The following is a 23492-nucleotide window of genomic DNA, read 5'->3' as shown; positions in this document are numbered from 1 at the left end:
GAGCATCTAATCTTACACACTAAGAGATTAAACCCCAACCAAGAGGCAACTTTGACTGCTACGTATTGCAGGGATTGGCAACTGCCTAAGCCCTGCCCTTTTTCCTTACTAAAAGAATATAGTTTTTTCCAGCAAGACAACGTACACAGCCAAAGATTACATTTCTCAGACTACCTCACAGATGGAGGTAATCAATGAGATATATGCAGTGGTCATCTGGGTAGGTGTCCCAGGAAGGTCTTTAAAGAGAGCTGACTCATTTGGGAGGTTTGCTTCCTTTTGTCCATTCCCCTTTCTTCTCTCTTCATGCCTTTAACTGAGATATGATGGCTGGAATTTCAGCAGCAATTTTACAACCATGAGGAAACCTTTAAAAGGTCTCTGTGCACTACAGACAGTGGGACAATTTGCTGTAACATGGATGGACCTGGAGATTGTCATTCTAAGCGAAGTAAGCCAGAGAAAAAAAGAAAAATACCACATAATATCACTCATATGTGAAATCTAAAAACAGAAAAAAGAAGACACTAATGAACTCATCTACAAAACAGAAACAGACACATAAATATAGTAAACAGTCTTACAGTTAACAGGGGGGTAGGGGGTAGGAAGGGATAAATTGTGAGTTTGAGATTTGCAAATATTAATTACTCTAAAAAAACAAATTTCTTCTGTATAGCACAGGGAACTATATTCAGTATCTTACAGTAACCTATAATGAAAAAGAATATAAAAATGAATATATGTATGTATATGTATGACTGAAATATTATGCTGTACACCAGAAATTGACACATTATAACATTGTAATTGACACACTGTAACTGACTATACTTCAATAAAAAATAAATTTAAAAAATAGGCAAGAAAAAAAATAAAGAATAGTGGGATAGAAACCAAGAAGAGGCCTGAGGGCATTGACAATATTGTATAATTACTGAACAGCCCTGGACTTCCTGCTTGCAGATTTTTGTTTTATGTAAAAGAAAATAAACATCTATCTTTTGAAAGTCACTGTTATCAAGTAATTGTTACTAATGATTTGGCAATTCCTAATAGACACACTACTTCAGTCATTCATTCATCAGTTGTTCATTCATTCACTACCATGTATTTGCTGACTGCCTGTTCTGAATTCAGCATTATTTGAGAAGTTTGGGTAAAAACAGGAAAAGTATAAGAATAATTTTAGAGTGTAAGTAAATCCCTATTTCTTCTATCAAAGGGAAGACAGATTTATCTTGAAAGAAAGAAAAGTGTAACTTGAAAGAAAGGAGGAGGAGGGGGTGGTGAGGAGGGTCAATCCATTTCTTCTCAGGCTGGGAAGTAAGTCATGAGCAATGGATCAGAAAGGAAAAGAAAAAGCATCATTTCAGGAGGTACTAAGGACCACAGACTGGCGTTACTCACTCTGCTGTGAGCCCTCAGGTAAGAAGACCAACCTCTCTGTTCTGAAGCTTTCTTCTTTCAAAAGCACACATGTTTACAGCACACCTGCAGGTGGCTGGGCGAACTCTGTACAACACTGTCAGCGGCACAGGATTTTTATTGCTGTGCAATGCTGACCTTTCTTCATGCGGCTGCTCTAGGAGAGACAACTTTATAGGCGTTGCCATTTCACAGTCCTTTGTCTTCGTGTCCTAAGCTGTCTGCTAATGCCTATGAGGTTTGTGCTGAACAAAGCCCCTCTTCATGGTGTCCTTTATGGGGTCCTCCCTGATGTGGTGGAAACTGCCCGTGGCCTCCTTTGCTCAGTGCGTGTACCTGACTACATTTCTGTCCTGTTGTGCTGTGCTGGCTAATGTACCATGCTGTCACTAAAGGTTTTGTTGTAACAGTTTACCAAACAATGTTATAACCAGAGTACACTCATTGTCCTATGGTTCGGAAAGCTACGCTGCCTATTCAGTCATTTAAGTTACCTGTAGGCAATGTGTAACCATCTGTGCACCACGGATGTGAAAAAGAACAAAAACGGACCACAGTAAAGATGAATACATTTCGATTTTCCCCTTTTCTCTCCAGGACGGATCCTAACATGTCTCGGAGTCTTCAGTTAACTGACCCTTCTCCTCATTTCTTCCTTTTCTCATGACTCAGTTCCTGTTTCCTCAAGTCCTTAGTGGTATTAAATGGTGTTTCTCAGATTTCTCCCACAGCCATTTAGAATTTCTGTGTAAAGGCTAATCTTTCAGTAACTCCATGCCAGGAGTAAAGGCCTTAACCTGCATGAACACTTAACCTGCTTTGATTTGACTACCTGACTTCATTTTTGAAAATCTGGTACTGTTGAAGAAAAAAGTATGTTTAAGAAAAAAAGGCTGTGTGCTGGGCATGTCATAAACTAAACTGATCCAACCTGTGGAAGAAAGGTCTTTGGGGAGGCTCTTGGGAGATGGAAGAACACAGATCTTTATCCATTCTGGCTTCAAGATAAGGACTGATGCCCTCGCACTTACTTTTCTTTTTTTGGCTCCCGACCTGGGAGCAGATGACAAAGATTAGGGTCCTTCTCTAACTGGAGGACACTAAAACTAAACATTTCCCCGCCATGAGGAGTAATCATTTAGGTAACGGCATTCTCTTCAGATGTTCCCCATCAAAAACCAGCATGAAGTGTCTTAAGTCCTTGGACAAGTTTACCAGCTTCAGTGTGAGATACAGAAAAAAATCCTATAAACAACACTTAAAGGCAAACTCTTCGGAGTTTGGACTACAACATTATACAGTGCACACTGCCTGTTCCTATTCAAGTCCTTACAACAAACAAAAAGTTAACTACTCTACTGTAATTGAAGCCCAGACCAGCTGTGAGAGGAAAATTCACCACCTTCTCCCGGGAAGATTACAGGCTGTTTCTAGCAAGGCAAAAACCAGTTATTAAAGTTTTCTAGTCAAATAAAGACTTTGTTTCTGGGATGTGTAAGCAATTAGCTCCTGCCATCACACATGGGGTATGTAAAGTGTGGGCAGGGGCGTTAAGAACAGCCCTATTTATCCAGCCCTAAACTCATTTTCTTGCCTTTCAACCTGCTACCATCTATGACACCCCAAGTGAGACACAAGGAGCCTCAAAGCCCTTCTCACAGAGCGTCGATGTGAATTCAGGATCTGGACAAAGCACTTCCATCGCTTACTGGCTGTGGATCGTCAGCAATTCACATAAACTCTCTGAGCCACAATTCCCCGTTCAGTGGAATGGTGTGAATAGTACTCACTGTGCAGGGCTATTGGGATGTTTAGCAATAATATACATAAAGTATCTGGCATTTAGGTGGCTTTCAATACATGACAAATACTGCTATAAATATTATCAAATCTTCATGTTTTCCCCAAAATACACACACACACACAATGGGGGTGGGGAGAGAAGAGAAGGGGAGAGAAGGGGGCAGTAATTCTATGTTGTGGAGAAAGAGGAAGCCTATAGACACGTTTGTTACTTTCTCGTTTCACCGTTTCAGATAAAATATAGAACTTATGTGAGCTATGGATTTTACATTAAGTCAGCTTCCCTCCAGAGGGATATATCATTTTAATTCTCCAGCGAATGGACGAGAAATTTTCAAGGGAGAAGGGATGGGAGAGATTGCCCATCAGTCATATCCTCCCCGAGAGACTGACCAGTCTTGAGCCCACCCGACCTCTTTTTGCAGGAGCTTTGGCCGTCCAGCCACACAATGGAAAGAAGTGGGAGGGGGAGATGAACATTCTCTCCCTCATCTCTTCTCACCACCCCAACTGAGCACATATGCCATTCTCCATAACATTAGCTGTCTTCCCAAGGCAGAGAAACACTGCAGAGAAGCAGAGCAGGGACCTCCTTTCTTAAATACGACCTTCAACATCTGCCATTTCACCATGACTCTGAGAGTTTATACTGGATGGAGATGCCCGGTAGGCTGAGCCTCTCATTCCCCCTGCTGCTGGGAGCACTGTCCACTGACTGACACAGCTGACTCCTTCCCCAGGAACTGCTCTCAATCAGAGGGAGCTGCCTTGCTCTCCTGGGGCAGCCTGCATCCAGTGACTACTTGAGGTGGGCGTACATAGGACCTGCACTGATGCCTCGATTCAGGAAGGGCATTTCAGCTCTAGAAATTCACATGGGATCGTGCTGAGGCCTCTGTTGCAACAGCATCAAGGTCAAGTCTTCTTCTGTCCCCTCCGAATGAATGCTGACTCTTCCCTGTTCCCTCATTCCCTCGCCGGTGTTCCGCAGAGCTCTTTCCAGTCAACTTCCTGCGCGCAACTTGCCATCTCAGAGCCTACATAAGGAAATCCATCTACTAATGGCTTTTGACAATAAGGGCAGAGTCTGGTAGGACCATGAAGCTCATGACAGCCCACTAATCATGTGCACAGCTGCTCAGCAAGAATCTGGAGGGAGCAGGGAGGGGCGTGCCGAGAGTACCTGCTCACCAAGATGGACTTGGAAACCTGCATTTATTACAGAGGCAGCCGACTGGAGGAGACAAGCACCCGGGATCTAGAGCCCAGTGCTTGGGTGGAATCCTCCCTCTTTGCCACTTGCTTACTCATATGACCTTGAGCAAACTCCTTAATCTCTGGGTAATTTGAATACATAATAGTACCTATAAATTGAACATATACTAGTACCTACCTCATAAATACTTATATATTTATATTATATATGTAATTATATATACATCAAATAGCACCTACCTCATAAGGTTGCTAGAGGAAGATTAACTGAGTCAACATGTGTACAGCTTAAACCAGTCCTGGCACACAGACTATATTACAGAATATTTGGATAACCCACATGTGTATCTTTATTTAGAAACACCCAGGTTACCAGAGCACTTGTATTCATTGCACATTTTTATCTCCATCCTTCAAGAGAACAGATTTCTTAAGAGTAAAGATAATGTATTTAACGATTAAATAAATGCTAGTCCACACAGTCATACATTTATACACATCTATGTACATGTAAATATACATGTGTCTATGTAGAGTGTGTGCGGGCATCAACCTGTCTGAAACTCTGTTTTATGAATATGATACCGTGAAGAGAGAATCTGAAATTGTAATGACCCTGGGCAGAGCAGCTGGAAAAGATAAAAGCACAGCTCCACTGAGCTCTCCAGTGGTCCGTACTTTCCCCTCTGGCTCTGACCCCTCACTTTGAGAAGGCTTCTCTCTGGCAAATGAAGGAATACACTAGAAGACAGGACCCTAGGTCTTGGCCTGAACAGCTCTGGCCCACATCTAATGACGTACTATGGAGACAAAGGGTTATTCTGCTTACTTGGTGCTTGGAACTGTGATGGTTAATAACCCTTTTGATTTGTAGGGTGGTAACTCTGACATGTTATATTCATGATAAAACAGAGATGATAATGCCTGTGGGTGTCAAAATTTAGTCTTTCTTCATTTTAAATTCACTTAAAGCACCTTAAAGTCAACAAGTTGGTGGGTGACATTGTGTTAACAGAAAGTTCTTTAGCCAAATAGTTTCTAAAAATATTAATTCATTTTAAAAAAAGGGAATCCCTGTTACACATAGCATCTCTATTTGGTGACATTTTTTAACCATTTAGGGAGACATGACAGTAACAACATAAAAATTCTAGGTTGGAACTAACATTGTAAATCAACTACATTCCAATAAAAAGTAAAATTAAGAAAATTCTAAGTTGGAGAAGACTGCAGAAGATATGTGGTTTAACCTCCTTTGCTTTATAAATGAAAAAGACAAGACTTAGAAAGATTATGTAACTTGTCCAAGGTCACAGAGAATTCTTTTTAATGTATTACGAAGTTCTGAAGATCAAGCAAAAACCAGATAAATAAATACTTAACCACTTGTGTGTATCTTAAGTGATGCAATTGAAGGCAGGATTATAGAGAGTCCCACGGGAGTCTAAGCTTACATTAGTGCTGTAGGATGCAAAGAGAAACCCACTCCAGCTCTTGAAACAATGGCTGGACACCTGCCAAGGGTTTTGCATTGTGTGCTTCTGGACTACACGTGCACAGAAAGCAGAGGGCAATGATAAAATACCAGTCATTGTCCCCTTTAAACAATTCAGAATCCATCCATAGGCTAGCTGAAAACTGGCATAAGAAGTAACAATGGCATAAGCATTGTTATCGAATACAAGGGACAACAACAATAATGAACATTAGTGGGGTGCTTTACAGATTACAAAGTATTTTCAAACACACCACTTTCCTTCTTCATGATGGAAAACCACCAGATGAGTGGCCTTGTTGTCACTTGCTATTATTACTACTGACTCCGAACGAGGAGACAGGTTGGTTCACAGACCCTCTCCTGCCACATATCTGAGCCAGGACTCACATGCAGTTGTCACTCCAAACCATGGGAACAGTCACCTATGCAAAGACACTCATCTTCAACTGTACCTCAGTTTGATGCTCTCTGCTGAGCTCTTGCATCATGGACAATTAAGTATGTAAGTTAAAAAAGTGGAGTCAGAAATATGAACCACTTACTTCTTCCTGAAGATCACCTCTCTGCCCAGGACAAGGACACACAGATTTTTTTATGAGTGTGTATGAAGGACCAAATCTCTGATTCTTTAGAGACAACCTGATGTAAGCCATTAAGCATTTAGTGTGGACCTACGGAACTTCTGTGCTCTTTTATTTAATAAATTCAGCCTTTGTTTCCTACGAGACCAAAACCACTCAGACTCTTTCCTCAAGAACTTTCCTGGACTATGAGGCACACAGACTTCTTCCGTACATGAGGGTGAAGGGATCTGGAGTAAAGGGTAGGGCAACTGAATAATGACCCCCTTAGAATTCTGAGGAGGAAAATGGAAGAATTTCATCACCTGTAATTGCTTTCATGATTCAATCTCCTTGTGCCCTACCTTACCCCACGAACATTCACTATTTTCACTGCCTGACCTATGCCTGGATGTATCTGAAGAAGGAGCCATGACGACTTTCAAGCATTTTTTAATTACTTCATAAATGTACAGGCTGTTGAAAAAAAAACTGAAAAATGTAAAAGGGATCATTACACCACTTAAATGTTGCACTGAAGTGTATGAGACCTAATCCAAGGAAAAATTATGGCTATTATAGTCCACGAGGAAAATGTGGTTTAAATATCCTTTGTTTGTTTAATACTCTACTTGAGTCTTCTTGAACGGGTAAAGCCATTTTCATTTCTTAACCTGCATCACTAGAGCCCACAGAGAGACTCAAACTTAAATTTGTCGATAGGATACACTCAACACTTCAATGTGTAGATATGACTCGGGGAAGCATACATTTGGTTACTGCTAGGGGGATCTCTCATTTGTTCCAGTTTGATTTGTGAGAAGCTATTCTTAAGCTGTTCTACTTATTAGCTATTCTGATCTCTAGGGTGCCCATTTATGAAATGCCGGAAGGGAGCATGACATTAGGAGCAGATTTTTCTTAAAGCAAAGTGGGAAATCTGCATGAACTTTTTAAAAAACAGAGCTTTGAATGCACTCCAATCTGGAACACATAATTATTTCATGCTGACTGGAATCAAGAAGAAGCAAATCTGTGACTCTATACTCACAGATGTAACTACAAATTACAACCTGTGCCTCATTACTTCCATCTACTCAAAGATATTCTGCTGGATTTCTTGAAATGATGACTCCTTATTTCTGTAATTTAATGGAATTTTGAGTATAATGTAACACTACGCCATTTCTAGGCAATTTATGATTCTTGGTGACATTGGTTAGAACTCAAGGAACATTTCCAATGACATTATTTTCACAAGCACACACACAAATATTTTTTTTCTTTCCTCTTCTATTTATTTAATTTTCCTTTTAAAACCAGGAGAATATGAATAGTTTACAGTAAGTCCTAGATTCCCTTTCAGAAATGTGACTGAATGCTGAAACTCATAATTTTATAAATACAGTTTGAATTATTTTTACATAAATACATGACGATCTATGTTTGTCAGAAAGCAACTCACTTACCACTTTCCTGTCCATTAACTCAGCCTCTGAGATCCTGCTTCAGATTTTCCCAGTGTATCTGGCATCTTACCACCTAGAAAAATATTGTACCATCTGTAAATGTGAAGTTTTCACTCATTTATAAAAATTTTAAATAAACCTAATTCTAGTTCTTATCCAAGATAATCCCATTATTTGTGCTTTTATATTACTTATAAAATACTTATTTTCCCTTTTGTTTTAGTTCAAGTTAGTCATTTATCCATGACAGAAACTGTTCTTCAATCCCCTGATAACTCTAAAAAAAATCTTCCTTAAAAACTCTGCTCTGGCCAAATGCTTGTTTGTATCCTTAGAGGAAAATAAACCTTTCTCCCAATAATTGTGTTTCTTGTCACTTAATGAGTCCCTACTTAATCTTGGCTTCCAACTGCATTCCAGGTATAGAAATGAAGCATTGTAGGCTGTAGTTTCCATTTCAGGAAACCTTCCAAAGAATGAAGGCCATTCTGGAAATCCATCAAGATTGCCACCTGGGAAATCTTTTCCTCCATATATACTAATCCTTACACTTTAATACCCCAATTAAAGTTTAGCTCCTCTGTGAAATTCTATGATTCATCCTATTCCTATGTGAGAATTAACTTATCCTGCTTGCATGAGCAAAACCAAATATATCTGGCAATCAGAGACTAGGAACACTTTATTCTCAGAGTCAAGAGGGATAGAAAACTGGTCAGACGGGCTCACAGAAACATTTTAAGGAGAATAAGCAGAATAGCAGGAGAGTTTTTGTTAAACAGCTTTGACCACCTCATAGCACAGCAGCTTTGGAGTCAAATAAATCTAGGATGGACCCAGCGAAATAAACACAGACTTCATTACTTTTATAGATACAGGACTATTCATGTACTCTGTTTCTTCTTGAGTGAACTTCGGTGGTTTGCATCCCTTGAGGAATTTGTCAGTTTCATACACTGTTCATGATATACTCTTAATACCCTTTAAATGCTGGGGCTGATGAAACCCAAAGTTAAGGAGAGACTCACTGAATGTGTAAGAAATATAACTTAATTTGTTCCATCTGTAGTGAGGTTCCCTTTTTCATTTGTGATATTGGTCATTAGTGTTTTCTCTCCCTTTTTTCCTCTTCAGTCTGGACAAAGTTTTATCAAGTTTATTATCTTTTCAAAGAATCAGTTTTTCATTTCATTTTAACTGAGTTTCTCTATTGTTATTTTTCAGAGATACATACTAGAAGATCTGTACAGAAAACATTTATATAAAAATACAAGTGTAATCACTTCTTTATTGAAAGAGAATATACCAGGAAAATTTTTCAGTTAATCTCAAGTGAAGAGCATGTGATAGTGTTTGTTAATACATCCATACAAGTGGCTAAACAGCTCAGACCAGGATCTCATGTCTACATCTATCCCATCCATATAAAGTCTTCAGACAGACATCTTTTATAATGATGCACAAACAAAAACTCCTCAGAATTTGAGGAAAATCATGACTGATCTTCATGGAAGCCAGGCGCTATAAAATACATCCTCTTTATGGCATTTGGAGCAAGTCACCAACAATCAAAGGAAACATTTCAACAGCAATTAAAACGTGAGGATGGCAATCTGATCACAGGCAAAGCTGGGGTCTGCTTTAGGCTGGCCCCTTCTGTGTTTCCTAACTCATAATTCCCCTTCCAAGCTGGCCTGAAAGAAGGAAAAATCGACCAGCCCTGATTAACTAAGTCAAGTTGTGTCTATATTTAGAAATGAAAAGGTGACTTCTGAGCTGAATTTTGTCTCTGTACTCAGAAAGCACAGGATCGTTAGTCATCTCTAAAATTAATATCTACTTTTAATATTCTGTATTTATTAATATAAATACATCACTAACTATATTTATAGGGTTTAAAGTAGCATAGTTCATGTCTGCAAAATTTGTTGGAAACTACTACAAAGATGTCAGGTTTTTCCATCAATAAGTCTGTGGTAACTGATTTTTTTTAATCAGCAAATTAATCTGTGATGCTGCTGAAGGTGACCAATATAATTTGCTTTTTTGGAGTAATTCTGTGACTCTATCTGGTATCACTAATTGAAAGAGCATTGATTACATTATGTTAAAAGTCTTTGGATATAATATATTTAAACATTTTATAATCACGAAGTATGCCCTAGAGATAAAAATCAGATTCCATTTTATAATCAACATGGCTTAGGAAACTTGGCTGAATCAGAAAACGGAAAGGGCAAAGGCAGACGGAAAAAGAAAACAAATGGAAGGCTAAGATTGAGGTTTTTAACTCTTAGGAAGGACAAAAACCAGTCCTATAATCAAAACTTGTGGTTATTTATTATCGGCACGTGGTTATTTATAACACGGGAGAGAGACTGAATTTTAAAAAAACCCTGCCATCTGTCCACATTCTGTATGCTGCTGCTGTTTTAAGGAAAAACAAACACACCCTGGGTTGATCCCAGGAATACTGGGTTTACTATTCGTAATGGTCTTACCAATGTGCCTTAATCAATCCTTCCGCAGTATAAAAACAATATGACAAATAAAAGTTAGATGAGAGAGTGTGAACTGATCAGATGTGATGTCATGTTTTAGCATTTGGGATTTTTGTTTTGTTTCATTTTGTTTGTTTGGTCCCATTCTGCAACTCTTAACAGCTAGAATTCCATTTCAATCTCAACAGAAACTGAAGAATTCTGAAAACTATATGGTCCCAGCTTTTAAAATGAAGCCAGAAATATCCCTTGGAATAATGGCTGGAGAAGAAAACAATCATGAAGTTTGTTTTGCACGACAGAGAATAACAATGATATTATTGTCCACACATGTATGTCTGTAAATTCTGCTGTGTATCTTGCAGCTCTTTCCTCTGGAGTATAATCCAGCCCTGGAAATAGGAGATCAACCTGTCACCATGGCTACTGAAAAATCTGGCCAAGTGACCTAAAATGTAGATTGCGGGTAAAATTGTGTTGGTATCTGTTGCTGCGACGGAAGCCAGTGCTCTTTTTCATTAGGAAGAGCAGCCCCAAGGGGCCCAGTGTTCCCAGAGATCCCTAGCCCCATAGGTCCCACTCTCACCCTCACTCTCAACCTGCCTTGGCTCCATAAACTTTCCTGAGGTCCTGGACCCACAGGTTCTACTGTCCACCCGCACAAGAATCCAATGATACCACTGCTGGTGCCAACTATTTGTCTCTGGGATTCTGGCCTCTAGAGATATACTAGTTTCTCTCTTTATCTAAACCAAGTGTGAAAAAAAAAAACTCTTTTACTTTTGTTTTAGCTGAAACAAAATGCATGATCCAGAAAGTTAATGAATTTAAAAACAAAATTCAATACAAGTTCTTGTTCTACCTTTAACTCACTACAGGTCTTGAATAATCCCCTAACTTTTCATTATTTGTTCAACCAACATTTGCTGAGGGCCTACTGTGACAAACACGCTTAGGCAATAGGTATGCAAAGAAAAATGGGAAATAATTCTTGTTCTCAAGGAGCTCATAATGGAAAAGAGAAGATGGACATACATGCCAATGTTCACAATGCTGGGTGACATAGGAGGGAATAACGGAGCTTTTAGAGGTCGTCTCACCCAGATTGGGAAGGTCACCGGGGGCTTCTAAGAGGAGCAGCATCTTACGGTGAGGCCTGAAGGATGAGTGGAGACGTCCAGTCCAAAGGGGAGAGAGGGGAGAGGGAGGATGCAAAAGGAGGGAAGGGTGAGATGACAATGGACTTGGAAAGAGGAGAATGTCATTACTTGCCCCAGCATGAAAAACTGTCAGAATAATGTAAACGCGATAAATTAACTTTTAAAGCCAAATTGTAGATAAAAATATTGTCAATGATTTCCATATAGAATAGTTAATAATACTTAAATGCTAACGCTATTGAACTACATAAAAGATGTAATAAAATTATTACATCTACCCTGTATTGCAAGCACTCGAGAGGCTCAAGGCCATGCAGGTTCATGGATTCGGGCAGATGGAAGAACACTCCGGGAGCTGTAGGTATCTCTGACAAGACTTCACTGCGGAGCGGAGGACACGGGCTGCAGTGGCGGTGACAGCAGCAAGTCCCCTCCGCCTTCTACAGCAAGGCAAACGGAGCCGGCATCTAGCCAACTACGTGAACTACGTGAACTACGTGAACTACGTGAACTACGTGAACTACGTGCGGTAACCACTGCGCTTGCGCAGCGCAAGTCCTCACTATATAATACAGGGGTACTGCGCATGCGGAATAGTACTGCTGAATCACTGGGCACCGGTCCTCTGTGAGGGAGCCTGACTGACCACATCTTACTTACATACTAGGTTTATAACCTGGTAATTCCACTGCTGGGTATTTACCCAAGATGAAGGAAAGTGTATGTCTTCACAGACACTAAAATAAAGATGTTCTTAGCAACTTTATTCCTATTACCTCAAACTGGAACCAACTCAAATGTCTATTAAAAATGAAATGGATAGCATGCACAAGGTCCTGGGTTCAATCTCAACAACTTCCATTAAGAAACAAATAAATAAGCCTGATTACCTCCCCCCACCAAAAAAGTTAAAACGTGAAATGGATAAACAAAGCATGTAAATTTACACAATGCAATGCTTTCCAGTGATAAAAAGGAATAACCTATTGATACATGCAACAACATGGTTCAATCTCACAGACATTATGCTAAGACAAGCCACGCACACAGAAAGAAAATGCTGTAATTACATTTATGTAATTTCTAGAAGAGGGAAATATACTCCATGATGAGGAAGATCAGAGAAGTGGTTGCCTCTGGAAGGGGCAGAGGACTGACCAGGAAGAAGCACAAGGGAATTTCTCAGGTGATGAAAATGGTAGAGAGTGGGTTACACACATGTAAGCACTAATTAAAACTCACTGAATCGCACACTTAAAATTTGGGGCTTTCACTGCATGTTTTTGATCAATCTAAAAAATGAAAACACACTTTAATTAATAGGTTTGCTTTTTTTTTCTCAGTAGTGTAAATTAGCCATTCTGAGGGTACCTCCTGTGTATTCTAGGCTTGAGCAAAATTCTAGGCTTTTGAAAATAACGGGAGCCAGGTTTCTCGTTGTTGAGGACTGGGATAACAAGCACAAAAAGTAAGAAGACTAGAACCGAGCTGTGAATATAGCTATTAGCCATGTATAGATTTTTGAACCCTTGAAATATGGCTAGATCAAATTGAGGATGTGCTGTAAGCATCAAATACACATTAGTTTAGGAACACTTACTACAAAAAAAAAAAAGTGAAATATTTCACTAACAACTTTTATATAGACTAAATGTTAAAATGATAAAAATTAGGATATATTGTGTTAAATATATTATTAAAACAGATTTCAATTGTTTCTTTTTTACTTTTTTAAACATGGCAACTAAAAAGTTTATAACTACATATGTGGCTCAAATTTGTATCGATTGGACATCTCAGTGCTAGACTGTAATATAGCTTGTGGTGTTGGACTGGAATTGGAGGTATCATATTCCAAAATGTGAACTCACAATTTGATCTATGTATTTATCCATCTCTCTTTCCTTCTTTGAAAGGGCCCGGCAATAATGGCATGACAGCACACTGTGCACTGAGATCATGGTATCATTCTCTATTAAAAGGAAATAAAGCTGCTTGGAGAAATGGCTGATTTCAGGGCTGGGGTGGGGAAAGTATAGGATGAGCTTGGAACATATTATTTCACAAGGAAGTAAAGGCTTGCTCAAAAAAAAAAAATAGGGTACATAAAAATGACACCCCTAGGACCACGGGGATTTCCATTAGCCAAATCTAGGAAAATTTGAGCATCAAATTAAATGATGATAGTAATGGATAATAACCTATTTAATAAAATAAGTATCTACTACTCTATATCTAAATAATAAATAAATAAATAAATAAATAAATAAATAAATAAATAAATAAGAAGGGACAGAGCTTTTTTATAGTAGAAAATCAACTAATAAAGAAAGAAAGTCGATCCTGGAATAGAAAATCATCAATGGACACTAAAACTGGTGGGTAAAAGTTTTATTAGAAACAGCACGACTTACCTATTTCCAAAGTGTCTCTCTGTATATTAATTCCAAAGAAAAATTATCTTTAGTTTAGAACAATAATTTCAAAACTTTACAACTGAAAATATTATCAATATAAACCCAGAACTAATTATGCAATCTTGCTGCCTTTGGTTTTTAAATATCACTGAGAGAATTAAAACTATCTTCACCACCCCTACATTTGATGAAGGAAAATTAACTTTGTCTAAGTGTGGTTTATGAACCACCATTAGAGTCATCTGAATTCTTTTTATGAAATCTTTATAAGATATAAAAGGCAGAATGCCTTCACATCTGAAGGAACATGGCAGCAGTGGGTACAATTAAAAATATTATTTACAGAACTAATTAGCAAGTTTCATCAGGAAGCAAGCAAGAATATATGAAGTTACAGTCATTTTTCATAGTTATACTTGTTACTGTCATACTTTAAAATGATATAATTTTTAAGTGGTGTCAAAAATCTTTTGTAAACTTTGCACTGATACTTCTTAAAATGTGTCATGTAAATTTTAAAACAATAGTACATTATAAAGGTAAAAAGTTTCATGGGGACAGGGCAAAAAATTGGAAATTACCTAGGAAAGGGCAAAAAATAGGAAATTACCTAGGAAATAAGGTATTTTATTCTTAAATAGATTCACTAACAGAAAAACTGAATTTATTGCCCAACTAAGTAATTTTGATATTAAAAAAATAATAATGCCATTACCTAGTTAGAACAATTTAAATCAAGTAACATGTAGGCACGAATTGTATATTTAGCCTCAAAATTAAAAATCCAATCATATGTCAATCGCTGTATAACTGAACACATGAGGATCAAGTTGACTTATTTATTAATTTGTCTATTTGATTATTTATAAGATAACCTGTTTCCAAGGTGTGGCCAAGATGGCAGAGTAGGAAGACCCTGAATTCAGCTCCTTCCATGGGCACACCAAAATTACAACCACTTACAGAGCCACAATCTATGAGATGACCTGAAGACTAGCAGAAAAGGTTTTCCACAAGTAAAGGTATAAAGAAGGAACCATGACAAGACAGGTAGGAGGGGCAGAGATGCAGTATAGGAAGGACCAACACCCCGGGTCGGCGAAACTAAATGGAAGATGATCACAGCTGCAGAGGTCCTCCCCAAGGAGCGGGGGCTTCAAGCCCCACGTCAGGCTCCCCAGCCCAGAGATGCTGCACCTGGCAGAACGTCTGGCTTTGTAGGAACAGAGACTCCACTTTTAAGGGGAGCAGGAAAAGTTTCTCACACTCCGAGTCGCGGTGCCGAGGCAGTAATTTCAAAGTAGCCTGGATCAGACCCACTTGCTGATCTTGGAGAGCCTGCCAGAGACGCAGGAGGCAAATGGGATCCCCACTGAGGACAGAGACTCTGACGGCAGCCATTTTTAGGAGCATGATCTACCTTAATGACACCTGCATTGGCAAGGACCATTCTGGAATCCTCTCTCTATCCTGTTAATGCTGGAGCTTGCCCTGCCCACCAGTGGGCCCACAGCAGTCTTGCACCATGGGCCACATGCCCAGCAGCCTAGAGACCGGGCTCTGCCCACCAGCAGGACCACAGCGACTGCAAGAGACAGAATTCACAGCCAACCGAGCTGAGGGCTAACCCAACCTACCAGCATACCCACAGTAGTCGGCCCCACCACAGTTGAATTTACCAAACATTTAAAGAAGAGTTCATACCAATCCCTTTCAAACTATTGCCAAAAAAATTAAAGCAGAAGGAATGCTTCCAAACTCATTCTATGAGGCCAGCATCACCCTGATACCAAAATAAGACAAAGATACTGCAAAACAAAGTAAAATTATAAGCCAATATCACTGATGAATCATAGATGCAAAATTTCTCAAAAAAATACTAGCAAAGTGAATTCAGCAGTACATTAAAATGGCACTTCTATACACTAATAATGAACTATTGGAAACAGAAATTAAGAAAACAATCTCATTTACAATTGCATCAAGAAGAATAAAATATCTAGGAATAAATCTAACCAAGGAGGAAAAACACTTGTACTTTGAAAACTATCAGACATTGATGAAAGAAACTAAAAAGAGTACAAACAAATAGGGGAAATAAATTGTGTTCATGGATTGGAAGAATTAATATTATTAAAATCACTATACTACCCAAGGCAATCTATAGATTCAATGCAATCCCAATGGCATTTTTACAAAACTAGAACAAATAACTAAAATTTTTGTGGAAACACAAAAGACCTCCAATAGCCAAAGCAATCTTAAGAAAGAAGAACAAAGCTGGAAGTATCACACTCCCTGATTCTAAACTATACTGCAAAGCTGCAATAATCAAAACATATGGTACTGGCACAAAAAGAAACAAATAGATCAATGGAACAGAATAGAGCTCAGAAGCGAACACACACTTCTATGGTCAATTAATCTATGGCAAAGGAGGCAAGAATATAAAATGGGAAAAAGACAGTCTCTTCAATACATGTTGGAAAAACTGGACAGCTACATACAGATGAAAAAAAAACTGGACTACTTTTAACACCATATACAAAAATAAACTCAAAATGGATTAAAGACTTAAATGAAAGATTTGAAGCCATAAAACTCCTAAAAAAATAGGCAATATGTTCTTTGACATTGGACTTAGCAATATATATTTTTTTATTTGTCACTTCAGGCAAGGAAAACAAAAGCAAAAATAAACACATGAGACAACATCAAACTAAAAACTTTTTCAAAGCAAAAGAAACTATCCATAAAACAAAAGGGCAGCCTACTGAATGGGAGAAGATATTTGCAAGTGTAATGTGTAACATTCAAAATATACAAAGAACTCATACAACTCAACATCAAAGTAACAAACAACCTGATGGATAAATGGGCAGAGAACCTGAATAGACAGTGTTCCAAAGAGAATAAGCAGATGGCCAACAGATACATGAAAAGATGCTTAACATCTCTAATTATCAGGGAAAGGCAAATCAAAACCACAATGAGATACTCCTCACACTTATCAGAATGACTATCATCAAAAAAACAACAAACAACAAGCACTGGTGAGGATATGGTGAAAAGGGAACCTTGTGCACTATTGGTGGGATTGTGAATTGGTACATCACTATGGAAAACATTATGGAGTTTTCTCAAAAAATTAAAAATGGAATTACCACACAATCCAGCAATTTTACTTCTGGTTATTATTTTCTGGAAAAAAATCCCCATAATTCCAAGAGATGTACACACTCCCAAAGTTCATTGCAACATTTAAAAAAAAATAGCCAAATATGGAAGCAACCTAAGTGTCCATCAATAGATGAATGGGAAAAAAATGCAGCATATGTACATAGACAATGGAATATTATTCAGCCATTAAAAATGAAATCTTGCCATTTCTGACAACATGGATGGCATTTTGCTACGTGAAATAAATCAGGTAGGGAAAGACAAATACTATATGAGCTTATTTATATGTGGAATCATAAAAACAAAACAAACAAACATAAGAAAATGAAAACAGACTCATAGAGACAGAGAACAAACAGATGGCTGCCAGAGCAGAGGGGTGGTGGAGTGTTGGGTGAAATAGGTGAAGGGAATTAAAAGGTACAAACCTCTAGTTATAAAATAAATAACCCACAGGGATATAATATACAGCATAAGAAATATATCAATAGTATTGTAGTAACTTTGTATGGGAACAGATGGTTACTAGAATTATCATGATGTTCATTTCATAATGAATGCAAATGTAAAATCACAACGTGGTATATTTGAAACTAACACATTTTACATCAACTATATTTCAAATTTTTTTTAAATGATAACTTCTTTTCAGAGAATTTTAGTGGCTTATGGCAGAGGGTATATAGAATCTGTATTCAAAATGAAATAGAAAAACTTCCCACATTAGATTCGTGGCAGGTTTGGACCTGAAGAGGAAGGGGCCTGCTTTCCAAAGTTTTCTGAAAAAGCAGAAGAACGCTCATGAAATTGAAAGCCAAATATATAGAAGTTGACTCCAAGGGAGCTTAAAAAGACAAAAGGCAGCTTCTTTATGAAGAGGTTAAGTGCTTTCATCAGGAATGTGGGTAGGAGCACTGGAATAAAGTTTGAATGAATAAATGGCAAGAAAATCTGGCAGAGATGTTGAATCTTTGAACTTCAAATTAACATTTGTCATAGGCATCAAAAGAGTCCCAAATTCTTCACTGTCCAAAACCTCTCAGCCTTCACTAAAACACTTCAGGACGGTATGAAGCAATACATTTCACAGGTTCTGTAACCCTTAGATGACCAAGAAACAACAAATCATCCTGATCTTTAGGTAAATATGGCAACATCTGCAAGAAGAATAAAATCAAGATTTATTTGATTATCAAACCCTTCATAGGTACAGATAATTTACTGTGTTTTATTAAATTCATTTTCTGCACATACTGAACAGAAGAAAATAGTACACTTGCATGTGTGTAAAATAGCAAGCCTGGCTAAAGAAAGAACAGCGTGAAAGCCTTTTTAGCAAAATCAACTCAGGGTGTCTACAGTGACTATTTTAAAAGTATGACCTTTTTTTTAAGTATGACTATTTAAAAAAAAATTTAACAGTTTAAAACATCATAAAAGAAAAAGTCAAACCAAGGGAAAAAGAGATAAGGTAAAAATGACATGTCTGAGATGTGTCAGAGTTGCCATGACTGTTTCAAGTCTGTGTTGAGCTTCCTGGCAGGCAGGGCGATGGGCATACTAAATGATAAAGCTCGGTTACTGGAAAAAGGAAATACTCTAGTTCCTCAGAAAAGGAAGGGCTTCCCTTGATTTTAAATATGAAAGATATTTCTCATGTGGAGAAAATAATACTATATAATGTAATACAGTATATACTATCTTCAACTGGATTTTTATTGCTAATGTCAAATGATTGTCAGTGGCCAAGTGTGTAATAGTAAAGTGCTGCTTGACATAGAAAACAAACTTACGGTTACAAGTTGGGGGGAAGGAGGTGGGACGGGATAAATTGGGAGTTTGAAATTTGCAGACACTAATTACTATATATGCAAAAAAAATACAACGGGTTTCTTCTGTATAGCACAGGAAACTATATTCAATATCTTGTAGTAACCTACAATGAAAAAGAATATGAAAAGGGATATATGTATGTATATGGATGGCTGAAACATTATGCTGTACACCAGAAATTGACACATTGTAAACTGACTAAATTTAAATAAATAAAGTACTGCTTAATGAAAGCAGTCCTAGAAGGGTCAAGGAATCCCCACTAAGCATACAGCCCTCCCGTGCTCTAGGAAGACCACTGTTCTCTGGAGAACACATTAGAATCTCTTTGGTACAATTAAATGAATATATTTTTGATTATATCATGTCACATAAACACAGTCAATGGAATCAATTGCCACAAAATTCATTAATTAGTTTTTTGGATGAACACAGAAGCAAAGGCTCTGAAAGTTGGAAAGGATTTTAGAGAGCTCTTGGTCCAATAATGAATCACAGGAGTGAATGTCACAAAAGGTACTCTGACAATCGTTCTAGGACTTGGCAAGCACACCATGGTGGACAGTTGGATCACTCTCTCACAGGGTCATCTGCTCCACTGTGGTAGACAGTTGTTCTTTATGTTATGCTGAAAATGACTGGACTGTAATGCCCACCAGCTTTTAAAGTCTCTCCTCCAGATCCCATGAGCAACTCTCAAATATGACATTTGATTTACCACTTCTGAAACACCTTCCCAAAGCTAAACATCTTCAGCTTATGCTATTCATTCTTTTAAAATGATGCTGATAATGTTATTTTAAAAGTCATGTAACACTAATTTTTTTCATGCTTTGCACACATGTTCTTATTTTATGTTTATGATAAATCTCCGAAAGCTAAACAACAGGTATTTTAAACCATGAGAAAACTAACTGGCCTCTAGATCATACTGGCTTTTGGCCGAATGGAGACTGGAAGCTTGTTCTCTTCGTTTCCGTCCTATCTCTGAGTTTAAATGAGCCATTTATAAACCTCACTGAACACTCCTCTGAATCGCAGTGAATATTTAGGAGAAGGAAATTTTGAAGGCATTTATCTAATATTAAGGAAATAATCAGGAAGACTCACTTATGATAATTAATACTTGTAAATTTACTATTTTTTCCCATGTGTTAAGAATTTTATATAGATGTTTGGAACTTTTAGATGAGATATTTTAAAAGCCTGTCTTTTGGTTTTAGCCAAAATTTTGATGAAACTATATAGGTCTAAGTTCAGGTGCCGACTTGAGTTCAGGTTTAAGGTTTCTGATTGTTCCAACCATAAGCTAATAAACCAATATAAACTCTCTGGTTTGCCAAATAAGACTAGAATTCTTAGAGTAATTTAAAAAAATGTGTGAAAGTTCCAGGACTTTATGTACTTTAGTCAGTTTAGATAACCATTTTCCTGCTGTTTTTTGTATATTCATCTTCATCCACTCAAATTTATTCAGTTGCTGGGCATCTTCTGATTTCTCGTCTGTGTTCCCAGCAAGAACTGTGAGAATTAAAACATTTTTCCTTAAATAGCAACAACAAAAATCCACCAAATACATAAAACTTCACCTGTTAGGGGTAATACCTTTACAGACCCTAGAACTAAGTATAAGGCACTCAATTAAATACACAGGAGCAGCAGTAGTTAATAGTATATAATTAAAATATCAGGGGACGGTATAGCTCAAGTGGTAGAGTGCATGCTTAGCATGCATGAGGTCCTGGGTTCAGTCCTCAGTGCCTCCTCTAAGAATAAATAAAAAATAAATAAACCAAATTACCTCCCCCCCCCACTAGAAAAAAAGAAAAAATAAGAATGTTACTGATATATATTCTTAAAAAATCCCCTGCAGCCTGAAGCATATTAGTAGGAAATTGTAAACTGTACAGCATTAAAATACCAGCTTTAAAATGTGCCTCCAGGGGCCCTTCAACAAAGTCCAACTTAAAGAACTTTCTCTGTGCCCAGGAGGTGCTGCACTGAGCACAAGCAGATTGGAAAATCAAGTGGTGAGAGCTCTGCAAGAGAGAAGCCTGCCCTCACCCATTGTACAGGGAAGCGCGCACCAGCGCTGGAGCTCCCGGAGTGCAGTCTGACACCGGCGTGATGGGGCAGCAGCAGCGCTGAAAGGCTCTTCACGTCTAAAGGAGATGGAGTGCAAACCGCTAATGATGTGATGAGCTGCGGCTTGGAGCGGGTCGGGCTACTGGACATATCAGACCGATTGCACCTTGTTTGAGTAGAATGATCCTGCTCCTTAGTTTTTTTTTCCTTTCCAAATGTGTCCAAATGTTAATTTGAGCTATCTTCCTAAGGAACAGACTGAGGGACATCAGTACCTAGAAAATGAAAACTAGTCAAAAATGGCCACAGAGAAGAGGAGATTGGGAAGGCATGTAAAATTTAGATCAACCAGCTTCTCCTTGGAATACTGACCCAGCCACCGGCCAGTCCCATTTCCAACATTTAGTTTCCAGGTAATCACCATTGTTGAGCACCAGCAATTCAAGTTATCATGCTACCAAAATACGGTATCAATTCCTTCATCTTGCCTCTCCCTAGGATTCTTTACTAAGAATCCTCGGGGTTTTTTTTTTATTATTATTATTATTGAAGTGTAGCCAGTTACAATGTGTCAATTTCTGGTGTACAGCGTAATGTTCCAGTCATGTATATATATACGTATATCCACTTTCATTTCCTTTTTCATTAAAGGTTATTACAAGATATTGAATGTAGTTCCCTGTGCTACACAGAAGACATTAGTTTTTTAATCTATTTTTATATATAGTGGTTAACATATGCAAATCTTAAATTCCCTAAGAATTCTCGCTTTTAAAATACCATTATCTACTTCCCAGTCTGTGTTGTGCTTTCTTTCTAGAAGCAACAGAATCATTGAAAGGGAACAGGCTTTAGAGGGAAAGAGTCTGCTTTTATCCTAGGTTCTCCCACCCATAAGGAGAGGATATCTATTCTGACGTTTCCTTGCATCTAGAGAGAACTGAGCGCCTCTCCACTCCTTTACCATTCTGCCTCAGGGAACGAGCAGTAAATTGTTTGAATGGTAAATCTGAGAAGACTAAGTAGGGCTTGCGGAACTCAAGCCCTGCCATGCTCTCCTTCCTTGAGGAATGGCTACAGTGATGCACGTGTTCATGTCTTGTCTCCCACGTTGGAAGTTTTGCAAAGGGAGTTTCCCCAGAGGAGGAAACGTGTGTCCACCTGGCCTGGCCTGGCCTGATGGATGGCCTGCCTCTTTCTGAGCTGCAGTATTAGGAAGCCCACAGTTGCTGTAATCCTAAGCCACATTATCCCTCCCAGCCTTAATCAGTAATAAGTGCGGCATTCTGATCTCCATCTGTCTACTTCCTTGTCTGTCTCTTTAAGTGGCTTAGAACCCTGGACCACATTTTAACTGTGTTGACCTTGGAAAGTTATTTTATTGTAGTCGTCATTATCCACTCATATTTGTCAAGTCTTTGAGCATCTTCATCCTCTTCTGTATGTCATTATTTTATCAACGTGGCAGGAATGTTAACGTAGAGCGCTTAGCACAGGGCTTGGCATTCAATTAAAGTTTACCTTCCTTTGCTTTTATTTTTATTTTAATTCAGTCATCACACCATTGTCTTAATTCCCTCTTCCCTTTAATTTCCTCCAATAAATCGGCTTCTTCTATCGCTCATCATTTGTCTTCAACACTTGATTAAACCTTTCCGTCTCTAGGCAGTGCCCTCAATCAACCTAAATTTGGTTATTAGAGTTGGTCCCAGATCCAGCAGCAGCGGCGGCGGCGGCTTTTGGGAATGTGGTGTAAAGGAAACTCTCAGACTCCACGCCAGGTCTACTGAATCAGAAACTGTGGGAGTGGGGCCTAGCAAGTCATGGTTTCACAGGCCCTCCAGGTGATTCTGATACAGTCAAGGTCAAGAAGCAGAGACCTGAGTCATTCAGTTTCTATTCAATTCCTGACTTGCTTCTGCCCAGATACATTTCTTTTTGCGCCTTGGTCTCTTTGTGATTATGAACCATTTTGTTTGGTATCAGTATCATTGTTTTACACCCAAAAGCCCTGGTACACCCCACCCCCAATCTCCATCCAAAAAGGGGTGGGGGGAACGGTAACTATTTGGCCCTTCAACAAGTTAAAATTAGGATCTCTTTTATACAGATTTGTTTTGTCCACTCCAAATTATTATGCCTAACTTACTGAAAATTTGCCAATTCAGTTTGTTTTAATTTAGTTTACCAGGTTTTCATTTTCACAGCCACGGTATAACATAAAACCCACTCACAAATCTGCAAGTCTTTGCTCTGTGTTTTGTTTTTAATGAGTAAACAGAAAAATCTACCACAGGAAACTGCAGGTAGCACTGAAAAAAAAAATTGGTTTTCACAGCACTG

At 38.3% G+C, this 23492-nt stretch overlaps 1 protein-coding gene across 16 annotated transcripts in view; it reads right to left on the bottom strand.

The window, feature by feature from the left end:
* LMNTD1 (lamin tail domain containing 1) overlaps positions 1-23492 on the bottom strand; it is a 312291-nt gene that overhangs the window by 268717 nt on the left and 20082 nt on the right. For 13 of the 16 annotated variants that reach the window (XM_032473196.1, XM_032473194.1, XM_032473195.1 and 10 more), the window contains exon 2: positions 7974-8046. The exons of 2 other annotated variants lie outside the window; for them this stretch is intronic. The gene's annotated coding sequence lies outside the window, so the exon portion shown is untranslated. Of the gene's footprint in view, positions 1-7973; positions 8047-21224; positions 21227-23029; positions 23041-23492 lie in introns of those variants that run through there. One more of the 16 variants, XM_032473193.1, reaches the window with a different exon arrangement.

Source organism: Camelus ferus, chromosome 34 (assembly GCF_009834535.1).
Source record: "Camelus ferus isolate YT-003-E chromosome 34, BCGSAC_Cfer_1.0, whole genome shotgun sequence".
Taxonomy (NCBI): domain Eukaryota; kingdom Metazoa; phylum Chordata; class Mammalia; order Artiodactyla; family Camelidae; genus Camelus; species Camelus ferus.
This window is presented reverse-complemented; position numbering and strand designations above follow the sequence as displayed.